Source organism: Lissotriton vulgaris, chromosome 1_1 (genome assembly GCF_964263255.1).
Source record: "Lissotriton vulgaris chromosome 1_1, aLisVul1.2, whole genome shotgun sequence".
NCBI classification, from domain to species: Eukaryota; Metazoa; Chordata; class Amphibia; order Caudata; family Salamandridae; genus Lissotriton; species Lissotriton vulgaris.
Window position 1 is genome coordinate 960,876,609 of NC_141685.1, and position 14,548 is coordinate 960,891,156.

Below are 14,548 nucleotides of genomic sequence, written 5' to 3' on the forward strand. Positions count from 1 at the left end.
ATGAGAGAGTTCAGAATGTGATCATTATCTTTTTCCTGATTAATTGAAAAATTGTTTTTTGCACAATAACGTGCAGTTTCATCTGCAAAAGAATTACCTTTAGTAATATAATCTTCATCTTTCTTATGAGCTCCACATTTCACAACAGCAATTTTCTCAGGTAATTGAATGCCATCGATCAACCTTTTGATCAATTTTGCATTTCTGATCGGTGTTCCCGCAGAAGTTAAATAACCTCTTTGAGACCAGAGCTGGCCATAGTCATGGACTACGCCATATCCATACTGACTATCAGTCACTATGGTAACCTTTTTTTCCTTTGCTCTTTCACATGCACGAAATTTAAGCAATTAATTCTGCCACTTGAGCTGAACGAATTCCTTCAAGAGTTGAACCTTCAACTACTTCTGCAACTGTGCAAATTGAATATGCTGCTCTCAGAATGCCCTCATCTGTTCTCAGACAGGAGCCATCAACAAAGTAAACAATATCTGACTCTGGCAAAGGCACATCCTTTATATCTTTTCTAGGTTTGGTACAGTATTCTAAAACATCCAAACACTCATGATCAACATCAGTTTCATTTTTGATTTCAGTAATAACACCATCTGGCAATAGTGTAGAAGGGTTTAGATTAACACACCTTGCAATTGATACATTATCTGATATAAGTGTTGTGTTTTACTTCTGGTAAGGAGAGTTTCAACTGAATGAGGTACGTACACTTTTACAGGAAACCCCATTATGATTCCTTCACTTTGCTCAAGGCTTACACTTGTTGCAGCCACTGCTTTTAAGCAACCTGGCAATGCTTTTGCAACAGGGTCAAGAACAGCTGAAAAGTAAGCTATTGGCTTTCTCATTTTTCCATGTCTCTGAATCAGAACTGATAATGCACAACCTTCCCTTTCACTGCAGTACAGCTCAAATTCCTTATCATAGTCTGGCATTCCCAATGCTGGAGCTTCACACAGACTTTTCTTTAGCTTTTCAAAAGCTTCTAACTCAGTTTTTTTCAAAGTAATTGGGTCTTTTATGTCTGCCTTTGTTAGCCTTTGTAGTGGTTTCGCAATTACTGAAAATCCACTAATCCATTGACGACAATAACCTACCATTCCTAGAAACATTCTGACCTGTCTCTGTGTTGTTGGAGGTTGTATTGCTCGAATCATTTTTATTCTTTCAATTGACACTTGTCTGATTCCTTTTGCAATTCTGTGACCAAGGTATTTTACTTCTTGTTTGCAAAACTGTAGTTTTGCAGGTGACACTTTATGCCCCTCATCTGCCAAACGATTCAAAAGTGTAATGGTGTCTGTTACACAATTTTCTTGTGTTTTTGCAGCCACTAGGAGATCGTCAATGCATTGGACCAATGTCGATTTTCCAGGCAAATCTAAATCTTCCAAGGATTTCTTTAACAATTGATTAAAGATAGATGGACTCTCAGTATACCCTTGAGGGATACGACACCATGCTAAAATACGATCTTGGAATCTGAACGCAAAAATTTGTTGGCTTTCTGGATGCAGTGGAACTGTAAAGAAGACATTACACAGGTCAATGACCGTGTACCATTCTGCATCATGCGGAATCTGATATAGAATTACCGTTGGGTTTGGTACAACAGGGCAATGAGGAACAACAATTTGGTTAACCTTTCTCAGGTCCTGAACTATTCTGTAAGTTACGTTTGGCTTTTTGATTCCCATAATCGGTGAATTACATGGGCTGCTCTCGATTTCTTTTAAAACACCTTGTTTTATGAATTTCTCAATCACAGGAATGACACCTTCAATAGTTTCAGCTTTCATTTTGTACTAGGGAATGTTTGGAAAATCTATTCCTTGCTTTACAGTAATTTTTACTGGGTCTACCTGTTTCATTAAACCCATTTCATCTCCAGATAAATCCCACATTTTTGGATTAAATGCTTCTTTCAATTCTTCAGGCAAATTATTTTTATCAAAAGCAGGAAACAGTTTATTTTCCTCCTCAACCATTAGCATTGTTAATTTGTACAGACCATCTTCTTCTAAAGTTTGGAGCTCAATTCCATCCGGTGAGCAATATATTTTACAATTCATCTTACACAATATGTCCCTTCCTAACAGATTAACAGGACTGCTGTTACAGACAACAAATCTGTGTTTGTCCTTGTAATTTCCAATTTCTATATTGACTGGTTCTGTCATGTCTGTTTTAATTTGTTGATTTGCTACACCTACTACTTGGATTGACTCACCTGAGAGAGGAAGGTTTTCAATTTCCACTGATCTAACAGTAGAACGGGTGGCACTAGTGTCCACAAGAAAAGTGATTTCTACATCATTCACTTTACCATTTACAAATGGACCTGACTGATCTAACTCAAGAGTGGCTCCAAGCACACACTCTTCCTCCTCTCTCAGGCACCGTCATGAGTAATCCTCTGAGTCACTGCTCTCATCAGGATTCAAGCAAGCCGGGCCGACGACAGCTGAAATGCCAGAAACCGGTCCCCGGTAGCTTGTCTCCTTTCTGGTGAAGAATTGGCTTGGTAGTTTAGTCTGCCCTGTTCCCATGATGCACTGGGCCAGGGACAGACTGATTTGCATTTAGCCAGGTTCTGAGCTGGGATGGTGCAGTGCGCTAAATAACAGTGATGGATCAAGCCCTGATCTTTGGACTGGGTAAGAGTGGTCTGCTTAATTCAGACACTCTGTTCATCACCACCCCCTTTTCTGAATCGTTTTTGGCCACTATAGGTGTGGCAGGGTATACTCAGACATGAGTCCCTTGCTCACTGCACCATCAGGATTCAAGCAAGCCGGGCCGACGATGGCTGAAATGCCAGAAACCGGTCCCCGGTAGCTTGTCTCCTTTCTGGTGAAGAATTGGCTTGGTAGTTTAGTCTGCCCTGTTCCCATGATGCACTGGGCCAGGGACAGACTGATTTGCATATAGCCAGGTTCTGAGCTGGGATGGTGCAGTGAGCTAAATAACAGTGATGGATCAAGCCCTGATCTTTGGACTGGGTAAGAGTGGTCTGCTTAATTCAGGCACTCTGTTCATCACCACCCCCTTTTCTGAATCCTCATTTTCTTTTAGCCAAAATTGTTGAGAGATATTCGACACATTCACTCTTTGCGATCTGTTTACCTGCTCAGCTCCGCAGAATCCCGTCTCAGGACTGAACCTTTGTGCATTCATACAATTTGGAAGTGGTGGCTGTGGAATTTGGCTCTGCTGATTCAACTGGCTCTGCTGATTCACTAACTGTCGCTGTAGCTGTTGCTGCTGACTTATTTCATTTAACTGTCGCTGTAGCTGTTGCTGCTGCTTTATCTAATTCTACATCTGTGGATTTAATGAATTTTTAAAATTTCTGGGCGGATTCTTACACTCTAGCTTCCAGTGTCCAATTTCACCGCAATTAAAACATGGGAGCTTCTGTTTAAGCTCTTCAATATTTACATTAAGTTTTGGTTTGGTGAAGTTCCCTTTGAACTTACCCTGATTCTGTTGAACATTTTTATTTTCTATGGTTGCTATATGCTGTCCAGCTACCTTCACTTTTGCCCACATTGCCTTTTCCTTAAGCTTTTTCTGCTTAGCATCTATCTCCTCGCTGCAGTATTTTGCTTTTCTCAGAATGTCATCAACTGTAAGTGATTGCCAGCTGACAATTCCATTTCTAATCATCTCACCAATTTCAGGTCTTAAGCCATAAACAAATCTGTAAATGAAGTGACTCATGTCCTTTTCACTTAATTTTTCATAGCCACTGTATTGTTTAAATACCAGCAGTAATCTTTCATAAAATGAATGTACTGACTCTTTTGGTTCTTGATTTGTTCTGTCAATTTTAACCCAATCGACTTCTTTTGGAGGAATCTTGTTTTTCAGCCACACAATTACTTTGTCATAGAAATCCATGACATCGGCTGAAGAAGCACCTGTTATTTTACTTCGAGCTGGTTCTTCTCTGGGCCAACCTACAGAAAAATTACATTCTGTCCAAAGATCTGATGGGACAACAATGTCAAAGAAACCATCAAGATCAATCCACAGAACTTTTGAAACCTTTATAAATCTGTCTACCTGACGATACCATTCTACTGGTTTTTCTCTCAGCCGAGGAAAATCATTTGTAAAGAGTAAAATGTCCTGTCTTGTCCATGGAACATGAACATAACCTCCGTCAGCTATTTCCCTCATAGGAAACTCTTTTACGACTTCCCCTCTTTCTCTTTTTTCTTCTTCTCTTTTCTTTGTCCATTTCACTCTCCATTTCTTAATTCACCTAATCTTTTTAGAAACACAATTAATTCTTTTACATGGGTTATCCTGCCTGTGGTATTCAAGTTTTCAATGTCTTTCTCAGAAAAATCCACTCTGTAATGTTTTTGCAATTGTTTCTGTCGACTCAAATCTATGTCTAATTCAGCAGCCACTTCTTCAAATTGATCATATTTTTTTTTTGTTTTCCATTGTATACTTGTGCAGATAAATAACAATTCATCATCCTGATATTGCTTCAAACAGTCAGTTCCAATTGTGCCAATAATTAGTTCTTCTAAATCTGCTTTTAATTTCGCAACATCAAGTTGTTTAGACTCAGGAACTTGTGGATTTAATGAAATCTGTGTTAAATCTGTTTTGTTCATGCTCTTTTCTGAAGAACCAGAATCAGATCCTGCAGCTGATGGTGTCTGACCATTTGATAAACTTTGATTAAAAGTTAAATTTGGCATTGTCTTATCTCGTTGGATTTTTTATAATTCTGAATAAAATTTTTAAGCCACTTTCTGAATTTCCGCATGTAATGGAACAGTCAGAGCTGAATATGTATTTTCACTTTGCTCAAAAACTGGTACAACAGGACCAATTGTTACTGGTACTGTTACTGATTCCATCCCTTTTGTTAATTGCTGAATTAATTCCCCTTTTGCTCTTAAATATTCTGAAATATTTGCTATATTTGCAGGTACTTCTGCTCTCTTTTCATTTATCTGGAATTCATTTCTCTGCTCTGGAATTTCTGGATAATTTTTGTTTTCTCTTGGGGTATTAGATTTACTTCTTGACCTTACTCTTTCAGGTAATCTTAAAAATCTGGGTGAATTTTCAACAGCTTCTCTAGGAGGTGCACTAGGAGAGATTCCTGAAGAAACTCTCCGGGTAGATTGTGAACAACTTGGCTGATAAGGTGGTGGATTAGTAAAAATTTCTTCTAAAACTGCGTCATCTAATTCCTCATCAAGATGACCTTTCTTTCGGGAATTTTTATGACCTCATGTTTCAACAACCATCTCCCTAACTGGGTACAAACCATCATACATGTCTGCTTTTCTCCAATGACGCACTCTATCTTGATGAGTTTCCCTATTTATGTCTAATTTTAGGCCTCTTGATATTCCCCTGCTTTCTCGTTCAAGTTCCATCATTTCAATTTCCCATTCAACTAAAGCTTCAAATTGAGTGGGTCTAGGCTTTGGCGTGAGAGCCATCATTTTTTCTCTCAGGTTTTTCAAAACTTTAACATTAAATGATCCGTACTCCGGCCACGCTAATACACCATCATCTTTGGTATATTGCATCCAATTTTCAAACCAGAGGACAGTATGATAACCATATTCACCTTCCATGTATGCTGCGGGTGTTTTGTACTTATGAAGTAATTTTCCACCACGCGTTTCAATTTTCTTGTAGGGGTTGAATACATTTTTAAATTCCTGAAACCATGAAGGCTTCTTTTCCTCTGTATCGTACAAATAACTCATGATTTAAAACAATTCCGTTTAATTTAGAAAAGATCATAAGTATTTCCTTGTTGTTCCGCTACTCTAGCTAATCCGTGCGCGAAACTCACCAACAGGCCAATCAGGTTAAGCCACGTCACTACTTTGCTCAACCAATAGAAGTACTGCTTTCAGAAAGGACCAATCAGCTAACAGCTCGTTTTGGTCATGTGAACTAATCAGTGCGCTTGCTGTGACGTATGTCATCTCTAATAAAAGAGAGAGGGACCCCAAAACCAAAGGGATAGGGTTCCACAATTGACACAAGTCAAAATATAATTCCCTTTGGGCGAATTACCGTAGAAAGACAAGTTCTTACAGACATGCACATATAGACTCACCATGCTTGATAGCTGCTAGCACCGAAACCGCCGAGAGGAGCCCCGTATGCTTTGATCCATCCTGCGGCACTAGGGCACGTATGAAAATTCTGTGGAGCCGCTGATTTGGACGGTCGTAAAAGGAGCGGAATTTGCCGTGCCGGCAATTTCGTTGGTGAAATCGGGGACGGGTTAGTCTGCTGAATCCTAAGCATAGACTTGAAATTTGGAACACTCGTCCCTTCGGATTCACTCATAGCGGGTGCCATCTGACCAATTCTTTGAAACCTGCTATCGCCATCGAGCGTGTTTTTGTCTTATCTACATAGACTGTTGAGATTTACAGATTTGGAGAAATAGGACGAGAGAGACTGCCCTGGATGTACCCCCTGCCGTTTCTCTGGCTTGTATGATCTAGCCCTCTGAAGAAGTTGTGACCAAGATTGTGAGTCGTCACCGAAACACAGACTTCCTTACCGACCTGCCACCACTCACAGCAGACGGACCAGCGGATTACAGCTCACCTGAGGGAGTCCAAAGAGCCTGCTGCTGCCGCCACGCAATATGATGTACGGCCGTTCCATTACTGCGAGGGGGTTGCTTTAAATCGACCGGCAGGGCTGCGAACTTGGAGCGGCGGACTCCAAGGACCAGGAGTCCCCGCGCGCCCGTCTCCACCTGGGCTGCTCTCCCTGCCGGAGCCACCCCCACCTGATCAGCCTAAAGCGGCGTTCTCCCATTGAACAGTGGATTGTCCTTACCGACCTGCCACCACTCACAGCACACGGACCAGCGGATTACAGCTCACCTGAGGGAGTCCAAAGAGCCTGCTGCTGCCGCCACGCTGCTGCTGCCGCCACGCATCATATTTAACAAAATATAGTGTATGTCAATAAGCTGTCCAGATCTACTTTTATTATAGTGTTTTCACCATTTTTTAATATTGTTTATATTGCTTCCTTGTTATGATTTGATATTGGTGAGTCTATATGTGCCTGTCTGTAAGAACTTGTCTTTCTACCGTAATTCGCCCAAAGGGAATTATATTTTGACCTGTGTCAATTGTGACGTATGTCAACCAATCGCAGCGCGAACCTTGTGACGTATACTGCCGCTGCAGCTTCACTGTCTTCACTCTGCAAACTCACCCCTCCTTTACAAAATATTTTCACAGCGCCATTTTAAAAACAATTCTTTTCAATGAAATTCAGTTACTAACTACAGAAAAACAAACCATTTGTCTGTTTCGCTAAACAAAGTGATAGTTTTTATCAAACATTCAATTCTCACTCTCGTGAAATAGACTACGCTATTTTCACAAAATAATTTTTACGCATTCAATGGGAAACCCTGTCCATGTATACATGAAATCTTTGGCAGGACTTTAACCAACCAATAGAAATCCTCAATCGCTAGTAAGAATAGACAACACTTCCTTACCTTCACTCAAGCTTGGAAAGATCCTACTACTCTTTTCGCAGTGAGTTTTAGAACGGGCTCCTAATCCCTATACTCAAAGCTACAATTTCATAGACAATCCTCACTATACATACAACCTGTCATAGCTAAAATCCCTAAACTTGTGCTGTACGTCCACAACACTAGTGATATATCAATATCACTAATTTGAAACAGAACAAATTAACTGTGTAACTTCACCTGCCACACTACACTGCTGGCAACTTAACACCTTGGCTGCTAGAGGTTTTCCCCTCCTGTGCTGCATATGCATGATCCCCATTGTTCATGACGAGCTCAGCTCGTCATAAGCACACGACCAGTGTACTGCATGATGAGCTGAGCTCGTCATGAGCAGCGAAGGGGTTAACCAGGAATTTTCAAACTGCTGGAAAAAACCTTTCGACTACATATAACAACTAGACAAACTTAACATGTGTTAAACATGTATACTATGTAATTACCATGTAACATGTCAGTTACCATAGTAACCGAACTCTGCTACCAGAGAATTGATCCAGCGGGCCTAAAGAAATTCTGTCTCATATGCACAACTCCACACCACGATACTCACCATGATTCATAAATTCATCACAAGGCCCATAAATGACTAAGACAAGAATTGACCAACTGAATCATGTGACCTAATTAATCGGATCTATTCACAAAACTATTTATATTTATATACAAATGCAGTTTATAATTGTCATTTTTATAAAATTTGTACATTTAATTAAGCCACCTAAGCAATGGATTAACTAATGGTAACTAGACTCAAAACAAACAAGACCAGCTTGTCATTTCAAAATCTATTTTATTAACTTTACTATTAGGTAAAGAGCATATTCAAATAATATTTCTTTTATTAGCATTTAATAAGCATTTATTAAGAAAAGGCACATTAGACTGTCAGTTCAAATCAAATCAGCATGAAAAGTATTTAAGCAAAAGAATCTCATTCCCTAAACCCTATTTCCCTGTCTAAATTAAATGGAACCTAAAGGGAATAGCATAAGTTCAGATTTCTCTTACGTGAGTCAAAAGTCCGTCAGCATCTCACGGTCTCAGGAACGAGCCAGCAAAGCTCCTCCCAAGGGGCCAAGTTTTATACCTTTTCTCTATCTAAAACTAGCTAAAAGAATACTTTTAGAGAGTCATCCTGCGATTTTATTGGCTGACAGCCGTCAGTCCACATGAAGTCATTGTCTCTTCATTCGAAATCATATTTTTCCATAGCGCCTTTGTCTATTGTCTACGAGTGACATTAGCTTCCGAGGGCCTTTGCAACATTTTATTGAATAACAGTTCGTTGCTTCCTCAGCTTTGGCCTTTCTGCCATATCCTGTCCTTGTAAAAGTTATACAACACGAGGCACATCCTGCACAGTTCCACGTATTTTGTTTTCTGAAGATTATGAACGACAAACTTTTTATTCTTTGCTGTGCTCGGCTCGTCATGACAGGACTCCATAAACACCCATTTTAAGTTAGGCCTCAGGCCTCTTTTTCAAAGCTCTAGTATGCAAGGAAACACAAAACATCAATTAATTTGAGTAATGAAAGTTATTCTGTTACCCACCCCCTTCACTAATGTTAACCCATTAGTTTATGTTACCTAGCTTTGAGCACAAGAAAGCAACGAACCTTTGCCACATCAAAAATACGACATAGACAAAAGTACATTTAAAAATAAGCACATGCTATTATTTAAACAGCCGCAATTAATGTTGACAAAACGAAAAGACAAAGTTAATATATTATTTTAAACAAACTGGCAAATGCAACAAGAGCACATAATGTTAAACCCACGTGTTTATGTAAGTGCACATTATTCTAGGTTGAATTAATTCAAAATCAGCGTCATGCAGGCATGCTGAGATTTAAATAAAAATTACTCACTTGCACCTTCAACTGTGCCGGTCATCGTCTGTTCCTGTATTTTTCTGGATGATTGGGGGATTGCATGAACTTCCCAGGCGAAACCTCCATCATTTACTTTACCGGGATTGCTTCTCCGGTATTCAAACTGACCCCTCCTTCGGATTGTGGCTAAGCAGCAGGATTCAGCTCTTTCGGTGCTCCGGAAGTTATTAATCGTTCCTGTCAGGATCAGCTGCTACAGCCCCCGGACCGCGTCTACTGTTCCCAGAATCGTCAACGAGAACAGCGCTGAGAGTCGGACGACCCTGTGTGCGCCAAGGAACTCACTGTGGTAGGGATTGTAAATGTAAATGTAAATGTACAAGAATTTATATAAAGCAAATCGCCGAGCAGTTTCTAAGCACTTACTTAGGGAACCTGTCCTGGTATTCCCCTGTGAGATAACCCCGGCAGGATATACGCAAGGTGAAAGCTTGGCATCCTGCCGCGAGGGGCCGTTGTGGAGATTAAGCAAGCTATTGCCCAGAGTCGCAGAGTGTGAACCCGTGAATCGAGTAGGCACTGGAGCGAGAATTGTCGAGCCCATGGACATTTTAGGACTCAAGACCCCGCCGAGCCAGGAATTGAACCCTGGTCCCGGGCTGACCTCTGCTTCCAAGTCTGCCTCCTCTAACCAGTGACCCACACTTCTCCACTTTTGTTTGTTGTGTATTGTCCGGTGAAGGAGTTTGCGGGTTGTGGACACAGGTATTGTATCATCTGTCCGTTTCCCAGTGAGCTTACACTTGTAAATTATTGAAAACAGTGCCTTGTCTGCCGACGCCTTGAGGAGTAGACAGGAGGCGGCCATAGATTTGTTTGACGACTCTCCGGCAGGGGGGTCATCGACAAACATACAAACAGTGACTGCACCTAATGGGAGCCCCAACTTACGTGATATGTTTAAACGACTGGAGAAACTAATGAAATCCGAACAGGCTAAATGGTGGGAGCATCGCTCTCTGAGTACATACTTGGAGGTGGGGCGTATACCTCACGGGCTCAGGATCATGCTGGCGCCCAGCTATGAGCAACTAGATCCCAATATGCTCAATGAATGGGCTGAATGTAACTTAGAGTGCTCGCTGAAGCTGGCAACTATTTTAGTGTAATACGCTGAAAGCGATCGCGCTGTGTTACAGGAGAAAATAGATGAACTCAACAATGAAATTAGTGCCATGGAAACTCTGGTCAATTGTGCAAAATACAGGGAAGAAATGCACATTAGACTGCGCAAAGAGGAGGACATCATAAAAAAGCGGAAGGAATACAAATTTTAGCTAGATAAAATCGACTACCAACAGGGCCAAGTTTTTACTTTTGCAAACAAATTTGATGCCATCAAAGCCTCCTAAATTCCAATTGTGCAATCCTCTGCTGATGCAAGCACCAGCGATAATCAAAATCCTCAATCAGCGTCCTCATTATCTGACCTCAGTTCAGTACCTGATAGTGAGTCTGATACTGAGCTCTATAGAAACACCACAAGGTTGGGGATCACAAAGTTTTTCCTAGCGCAAGAGGTGGACTGCTTGCGACAGGACCGGCGAGAAACCCTACGACCCAGGAGGCCAAATCAAAGCAACGCAAAAGAAACAACCAAAAGCGCGGACAACGTCGAAAAGCAGGCTGCAAATGGCAAGCCAAAAAGAAAAAACAACACCAACAGGAGATGGAACAAACAATGAATGTGTTCCAAGCCGACAATGACCAAACTGGTTCTGCTCTATCAGTCTTAAACCTCACTGATATTCATCTGAGTCAAGCAGAGGTAAGAGTTCTTTCTCTTGGTCTCACTTACAGTCCAGCCAGCAATCTGAATTATGCAAAAACCCGGATTGATATTTACAAATATACACGCAAACTGAAACTGCAAAAGTATTTCATGTCCAATAAGACAGTCCTAAAGCCTAATTCAACGTCAACCTCAGAGATGACACAAGGATTGTGTGTTAATGACTTAGATTTGCGACAAGATCTACAGCAATTGCACACTGAAGTCTCTAGTTCTGGCAGTACAGAAGAACATCTGGTTTAAATACTCCTGGGAACACGAAATTCAAACCCAAATCCACCTTTACACCCTTAAAGTTGCATGACAATATTTACATCTTCCACAAACTTTCCATTTCAGGAATCAAAAAATTGTATTCTGACACATTGCATGAAAAGCACAAGCACACAGCACACAACAGCTGTTACATCCAGCTCATCAAGAAACTGCAGGCCAATGACAACATGATAGTCCGCCAGTCAGACACAGGGGGAAACGTGGTGTTGTGGCTTCGAGAACTTTATCTGGAGGAAGCATACAATCAGTTGAATGATCTCCAATGTTACAAACGTTGTGATGCAGTCACAGCGAAACAAGCCCGAATGGAATTTTACTCTCAACTGTTGGCTTTGAGAATTTCAGGATTACTTGGTCAAGATGAGCATCCAGTAATCCCTGGAATTTACTTCATCCCTAATATCGGCACGCAATGGTTTGTTGGAGAATACGTCTGTGTACATAGATGCTTTTTTGCAGGAGCATGTAAAGGTTTTGCCCTCCTACGTCTAAGACACAGGCGACTTTCTGAGGAACCTTGCTGGGGTGTCATGGGACCCTTCCTACTGATTGATAACATTGGATGTAACATCCCTTTACACCAGTATATACCATCAAGATGGTTTGAAAGTGGTTAATCATTATCTGGGGAGGAGGTCCATTCAGATGGCTAATCACAACAAAATGCTGCTAGCTATGATTTCCATTTGCTTAAACAACTATTTTTTCATGTTTTTTTAATCACTATTTCCAACAGGTCAGGGGTGTTGCTATGGGGGCCTGTTTTTCTCCCAGCTATGCCTGCTTGCATATGGGCTGTTGGGAGGAACAGGCCCTCTATGGCGAACACCATGATACTTTCACCAAACATGTAATTCAATGGTATCGTTACCTTGACAATATATTTTTGATATGGCAAGGCACTAAACAACAGGCTTTGGACTTCATTGATTTGATTAATGTCAACACACTCATCCTTCATTTCACGTCTCACATAAGTCAGGATAATGTGTTATTTTCAGATGTAGATATTGTTGTCAAAAATGAGAAACTTGAGACACGGTTATTCAGGAAGCCCACTGCGGGCAATACTGTGCTGCACTGCACAAGTCTCCATCCGGCACACCGGATACAAAGCATCCCATGTGGGGAGATGCTGCGCATCAGGCGCATCTGCAGCACAGATTCCGAATGTCTCACAGCACACGAAGCCAGTAAAGCTAGATTTCTGGCCAGGGGATACACAACATCCATGATTGACAGGGCGATCAACAAGGCCAACCAGATTACAAGGAATGAGGTTTTACAGAATAAAACATCTAATGCAGTATCTGAAAAAGCTAAAGAGCCAGTTAGACTGATCTTGACTTATAATTAAGGCTCCCAGTTTTATGGTATTTATTTTTTTGACATTCCCGTCTGTATTTATCCATATTTATTTTGGGTTTTGTGAAAAAAAGAAGTTGAAATGAGCATATTTCCACATTTATATAACCGATAAATATTCACTCATGTGAATGTGTGCCAGGTTTCAATGATATGAACACGCGCAGAAGATAAATCAATGCACTTATATGAAAATATGCAAATTTCAGTAGCAACCTTTTGTATATCTACTACTGTTTAAGCCTCTTTACCAAAATTCCTTTCTTTTTTTAACACCCTTACCAATCAATCCACATAGCTATTGGCCTGACAGTCATGTCAGACAGTATTTAGAATCACTCAAAAAGCAATTCTATTTCCGTTTTTATCCACATTTAAAAATAAAGACAGACAGGAAACCAAATGGTTTTCTGTCTGTATTTATCTGTAAAAATCAGTTAAAACAGAAAACAGGGAGCCTTACTTATAATCGCCAGCACCAAGCTCTTCGGAGAATCTTAAAGATAAATTGGAGCTTGGTACGCAATGACCCTGTCATTGGGGATCTAATGGTAGTCAGTCCTGAAATCACTTTCAGGAAAGCTCTATCTATGAGCGATTCATTGGTCAAATCTAGACCTGAAGTAGGTACCAACAAATATAATGGCTGCAAGCTAGAAAGGGCTTCAGAAGATACACCAGCTGCAAAGCTTGCAGACAAGGTGTCAGTAAAACAGAGTTTAGAACTCCCTTCTGTGATGCCCCCCGGCCTATTGCCAGACTGCTTACTTGTCAGACCGACTTTGCTGTGTGCGTGCTGGAGTGTCCGTGTGGCCTGCAATATGTTGGTAGTACCAAGTTGCAGGTCCACAAACGGATACTTCAGCACATCAGGGCAATTAATGGGAGAGATGCCTCCTATCCAGTCGCGCGTCACTTTAAAGAATGACATGACAACAAGAGTGAGCTTCTCAAGTACTTTGTCATTGACTCGGTGGTCCCCCTTAGACAGGGAGGTAACCGGGAGGCCCTCTTGCGTGCCCTGGAAACCAAATACATCCTGGAACTTGATACTAAGACACCACAGGGCTTGAACTCCAGCAAAGATTTTTACACATGTCTGTAGGTTGGTCCCCATGTATAATAACATCATGTATTTTACATATCTATATTTATTGGTCATGCCTCTCAAATCCACTGTATTTTTGAACATTTTTACAAGATTCATTTATCACTATTTGCACTTTTGCACGTTATCTTGCACTGACAATTCTATCTGGACATAGATACATTGGTGTCCACTTGGACAGATAGTCAAGATGTTTGTTTTTGTCCATCTGAAGCATCTACGGGTACACAATAACATATGTTGAGCAGGCTTTGCTATGCATGCATACTTAAGCTTAGGTAAGATTGTCATCTGGCTTTATCACACCTCTAGACATGCCTGATATTTATCAGTTGGACATGTTTTTTAAGTGAGACATTACCTACTAGGGTTACATCCAAAACTTGCTCAGTTTGCACAACGGCGTTCTTATTGCACACGTAGGGGATGAATTAAATTTAAAATATTATTTATAATTCTCCTTTTATTTAGCTTACACTTTTAATATGGATTAACTACACTTATTCAGTGTTTTTATATTCTTA